The sequence below is a fragment of the Lathyrus oleraceus genome, chromosome 3 (assembly GCF_024323335.1).
Source record: "Lathyrus oleraceus cultivar Zhongwan6 chromosome 3, CAAS_Psat_ZW6_1.0, whole genome shotgun sequence".
Classification (NCBI taxonomy): domain Eukaryota; kingdom Viridiplantae; phylum Streptophyta; class Magnoliopsida; order Fabales; family Fabaceae; genus Lathyrus; species Lathyrus oleraceus.
The window spans coordinates 442,897,787-442,904,022 of NC_066581.1; positions in this window are offsets into that span (position 1 = coordinate 442,897,787).

Below are 6,236 nucleotides of genomic sequence, written 5' to 3' on the forward strand. Positions count from 1 at the left end.
AAAAGAACAACTCGGTAAGTTGAAAACCCGAAAGGGTGGCTTAGGCAAAAATGAGTGTCTCGGTGAATTGAAAATCCGAAAGGGCGACCTAGGAAAACGTTAGAAACATAAAATAGAAAAAATTATCTTGGTAGATTAAGTACCCCACCTCGGGGCAATCTAGGCAAAAATTATGGATTATGGCAACTGCATTCGGCCAATCCTGACCCTTGAAGCAGTTTTGAACTGTCATTTGGCTTTGATTGATCATTCTAACCTAAAGACAAGCACACACTAGATTTCAAAGTTGATAGGTAGAGTAGTGGTCATTGTATTCAATGTAGCCCTTTTCCATGTAAATTACCATTTTTCAAACCTTGTAAAAATCCATGGAGTCCCTCCATTTGCGGACTACCATTCTATTAAATAAAATTGAGCTTTTATCCAATTGTTTCTTATTCTTATTGTTTTTGCTTTAAAATTGAATATTTAAGATGATAATTTTTGAAATAAATAAATCAATGAACAATAATTTTTCTTAAATAGTAAGGCATTTACTTTAAGAACAATCAATTTCAAAAAGGAATGTCAAAAACAATCTAAAGAACAGTTCGTCATTCATCCCCAACATGGTTGATAAATGGCTCCCCAAGTAATATATCATCCCCAATAGAGTTGATAGGTTAATCCCCAAAAAGATCATTTTGATCTCTCTAGTAATGCTGATGTGTTGTTCTCTTTGTAGTTCATCATATGTCCCCAGCTGAGACTTTATGATTTTCAGTCTCAGTCTGAATTTTGTGCCTTTGCATGAGCTATGGATCTCCGTGAAACCTTTATTTGGTTTTCAGATCCCCAATACCTTTATTTGGTTGTTGCATAGTCGTGACAGTTTCTCCCCTGTGTGAGTTTGTAGATTCGGTTGATATATTTTGTACCTTGGAATTGGTTTATTTCTCTATCTCCAAGAAGAGTGTGATGACTATTATTTTCCTCTTAAGGAAGTTGTTGTTGATCTTTGTATCCTCGTGTGGCCTTTGATTTGTCCTGACAGATTGTTGAATCCCCAGTAAAACCCCATAGAGATGTTTATGGATGGGATCTCCAGTACGTCGTTTGATTCTCCCCCACTCATAGTTTTTTACCTCTTGTTGTGACTCAAAACCCCCCAGCGGAATTCCCTTTTATGATAGAAGATTTCTTCCTTCAGGCAGTATTTGGTTCTGAGCAGTATTGATAATGTCCCCTCTACGGTTGTCTCCCATTTTGATATGGTGTTGACTTAAAATTCCCCAAAGTGATGACTTGTTACTCTAATGTGGGTCCTTAGGAGATCCCTCTTTATCCTCAGCATTTTGGTTTGGATGCATGTTCTCCATGCCTCTCCGCAGTCGGAGTTGAACTTTGATTTGGATTGATATATCCTCATGCCTCCCTTGGGATATGGCTATGTTCCACCCCCAGGAATTGAATTTATTTTGAGGTAGGATTTATATCCTCGATGATTTATTCACATCCCTAGTAGGTTCTCCAGTTGGTGTTCCCATCTTGTTGAGATTAGTCGATTATCTAGTTGTGATGATTCAAATCTTCATTACATTATACATTGCTATTACATTGACCCTTTTCTGATCCCTTACTTTGGTGATGTTATTTCCCCATGCAAATTTGGTGTGTCTGTCCTCCTTTAGTGTAGAGTGTCATCCCCTTAAGGAGAAATAGTTTATCCTTTCTTCTTCCCCACTGAGTTATACCCTCGTAGATGATTGTTATTTTAGTCTCCTCCCCATTTCATTATCTAGATGGAACCAGTCCCCTTGAGCTATATCCTCATTGGGTTAAGTCTTGTTTGACTGTCTCTTTCGAGTTCTTACCTAAATAGATCTTTTGGTCCCCAAGAGTTTATTACAAATAACCGGTAATATCCTTCTTGATGATTGAGTACCTTACCTATGATAATTTACCCAGTAAATGGTAAAAGGTAATTTACTTCTTTGATTTTCTCCAATGGATTCATTTTTTCGTTTCCCTAGCAAGTTTATCCTTGATATGTTCATCTTAATTAATAAAGGATATTCTTCCTGTTTTGTATTCTACCCAGTAAAATGGTAGTTGTAATTCCTTCTTCCCCTAGAGAGTTTATCCTTGATATGTTCACTTTAACCGGTGCCAGATTTTCTCTTTTTTGTGGTATTCTACCCAGTAACCAATAGTTGTAATTCCTATTTGCGGTATTATGCCCATTAAATGGTAGATATAAATCCTATTCGTCTATTTGAGTTTATCCTGATATGTTCATCTTAACCGGTGATGAATATTCTCTCCCTGGTAATCTACCCAGTAACCGGTAGTTGTAGTTCCTATTTTTCCCCTGAAGTTTATCCTTGATATGTTCATCTTAACTGATGACGGATATTCTTCCTTTGACTTTGTCCTTGACATGTTGACTTTAACCGGTGACAAATACTCTCTCTTTGGTATTCTACCTAGTAAAAGGTGGTTGTAAATCCTATTTGGTTTCTTTTTCCCTATAGGTTATTCTTACCCAGTAACCGGTAGCGAATATTCCTCATTTTCCTCAGCGATTCATCCTTGATATGTTTACCCTAATCGGTAACAGATGTCCCTATGTCTGAGTATATTATCTTCTTACCTAGTAACATTTGGTAGATAATATATCTCTTTTACTCATGTGTTGAAGTTTTTCTTCCCCGGTTAGGTTTGGGTTCGTATTTCTATGTGATATCGAATTTGCTTTTGGCTTGAGTATTTTGGCTTTGTTTTTATCTACTCTTGTCCCTAGTAGATTCCTTTTCCCTCTAGTCCGAGTTTTCAATTGATTTATTTTCATGGAAATCCCCTCATGTCTCTAGTAGTTTTCAAGTCGTAGCCTGGCCTACATATAATTTTTATCCCAGATTCTCTGTCTCCCTAGTGGGTTTTCCGTATGGAATGGATTATGCTCTTGTGGACTTTCAGTCTCTCCGGATTATTTTCCTTTGTGTAAACATATTCCCCGTAAATATTATTTTTGCATTCATATCATATGCATCGTGGGGTCTCTTAATGACCAAATTTTTTTCTAGATCTTGTTATTTAAGTCCATTCTGCTGAGTTGATATGAAGATGTTAACCTTCATATCCTCAGCTAAAATATCCTTAAATAGGGGCAGCTGTAAGACCCCAATTTTGACCCTAAGATCGCTCATGCTTTCTCATCATTTGCATTGGCGTTGGGATGACACCTTGGTATCATGCTCCCCCCTTATTCATTTGGGTTTGAATTCAGAGAGATCACTAAGCATATTTGATTGTATCATACTTTGTTTTTTATTTGTTTACTAACCAGTAATATGTCTATATGTAGCTTTGTTTCTTTTGTAGGTATGTGTGTGTTCATCTATGCCCTACCAAGCTCATATCTAGGGTTTGACACCCTCAAGGCAAGAGGTCAATCAAGAAAAGATTCACAATGGTTCTAAATATCATATATGGATCCCCATGTTCATTAATTGTCATTTTGTACAAGAATTTATCAAGAGTTTGAAGCTTGCTTGCCTTGGAAGGCCTAATTCATCTGGATATCTTGTGTGAATTCCTCAACAAGTTTCTTCATCAATTGCTAAAATATATCAAGGGATACTCCATTATACATAACTCAAGCATATATAATTCTCCATGAGCCGCAGATATCAAAAGAACTTCAAGTTTGCAAGTTGGTTCAAGGAGGTTGACTAGTAAAGTCAACTAGTCAAATATGGGGTTCTCTAGACCCTATCTCCTATAATATTTGTCATATGAAAATGATTCCAAGATAAACTTTACTCTTTATGGCATTCCAAACAACTTTAATGTTGTCATAAAGATCTAATTGTTATTGGAAAGTAATTTTTTATGGTGAAAGATTATAGGTCATTTTGTGACCAAATTGGATAGGAATTAAATAGCTACAACTTTCAAGAAGGAACCATTTTTATTTGAAGCTCATAGGATAAATTATTCAAAGTGGAAAAGGTGATCATTTGACTTTATACTTAGAAATTTTTCAACTATGTATTATCCAACTTCCACTTCAAAATTCATCATGATCCAAACTCCAAATGGAGAATGTTTCAACAACAAAGTTGCTTCCCTTCATGTTTCCTTTCCAAATAGTCCAGAATCATGGCATTTGGATCATTTTTGAGTGACTTGCGCATGGGTACAATGCATGGCCCCATTTGAAATAATTTCATGACCCGTTTGCATTCCATATTTCATGGCTTGATGAATTGCTTTCAGCATCACATATGCACACTTTTGGACCAATTCCAATCATTCTTTGGGCCTAGCATACTCCCATGCAAGAATGCAACTTCCCATTGCTATTTATGGCAAAAATTCAAAAGGTGTGGAAAGCAATCCTCATGCTATAAATACATATCCCTTGCGCTCAAAAATGGATCCTTCTTGCCGAAGCTTTGACCTACTTCTTCCCTAACCTCCATTAAAGGATGATCTTGAGGATTTCTTCTTGATATCGAGTTTCAATTTCATTCTGTTTTGGAATTGAAACTCCAAGAAACCAAGCCTTTTAATCAGCAATATCACTTCGTGTAAGTTGGTAGAAGCAAGCCCAAGCAAATTGAGATCAAAATCGAGCTTCCTCATTGCAAACATAAGGTGAATTTTGTGAGACTTCTCTTCTTCTATTCTGCTTCAATTCTCCATCATTTCTCTTTGTTTTTGGTTGGCTGAAGTCATACCAATGTAGGCAACAAGATTGAGTTGCTTTGAGGTCAAATCGAAGCAACTCAGTTCATACTCCTCAAATTTCAATTCCATGTATCATTCAATATACTTGGAATTGGAGAATTTTGACGTCAGATTACGATTCCTGGAAATTTTATCTTCAAAATAGGCTACTCATTTTTAATTTTTATGGAAGTTGATGGTGGACCAGTCCGGTGAGGTCTTCTAGAGAAGATGACCGGAGCCCTAGCTCCGGTTGTATGGTGGCAATGTCCTATCCATCAGATCATCTCTCCAAGTTCTAATCTCATTTGTTGCTTCTGATTATCATCCATACACGTGCGTTGACTAGGGCGTGTGGTGGATAGAGTGCATGGGCCATCAAATCTGCCACCTCAATTAATGAGGCAAATCTGATGGTCCTTATTTTTTCTTATTTTATTCTATTTTCTGGTTTAATGTTTAATCTATTTATTTTGATTAATTTTTTTTATTTTCCTCTTTCATATTTTGAGTTAAAATCATTTTTTGGATTAGTTTTGATATTTTTTGTGAATTAATTAATTTGGGACTTGTTTTTAAATATTTTAAACTACTTATGACTTTCCAAAAATTATGACTTTTTTTGTCTACGGTCATTTGATCTTGTTTGACCTAGGATAAATCCTTTGGCCTTTTATTTGGTGATTTGAAGGGATTTGAGGTTTTGTCCATTCAAAAATGCATTTTGATTCATTTTTTATTTGATTTTTAATTGATTGGTTGTTTAAAAAATACTGTTGAGTCATTTTATTGACTTGGTGATGTTTGACTTTCTGTTTGGCCTTGATCATGGTTGATTTAAACTTCCATTTGATCAATACTATTGGATTTAGGGGTTTGGGGAAATGTACATTTCATCCCTCAAAATGAATGGATAGTATTGATCAGATGAAATTCCTCCTATGATCAATTTGGGTTTCTATTTCCCCTCCCCTCTTAATATTCGTCCCTATTCTTCCCAATCCACCATTGACCAATGAATTCTCTTCAAGTCAAATGCTAGTTTATCCATAAATGACTTGATGTCAGATAAATCAACATGAGCCTGACTGAGATAGGTCCTTCCCACTTTATTTTTGTATGTGGTATGTTTTAGGAGCTTGGTTCTTTGTACCAAGTCTCTAACTTGCATTAACACCAATATCTTCATTGCCCGACCTTAGATAGTCGTGACTTCAACATATGTCTAATTACGATTTCTTAACATAGATATAAATTTATCCCAAAAGGCATAACATTCTTGTAAGTGAGATCGTAAGTCTCCCATTCCTCATGGCATTATGTGAAAACATGACCTTTTTTCCATTCATGAGAGTTAGTGGCATACTTGTTGATTTATCCAAGTTGGAGCCCTTCTCATGGATGGTGTATTAGTTCATGTATAAATATTTGTGAATTGATGGTTGAGTGTTCTCCAAGGAATGACTTAAATAAATTGAACTTTTCACTAACATTTGACTACCTCCTTATAAATATTGCTTTAT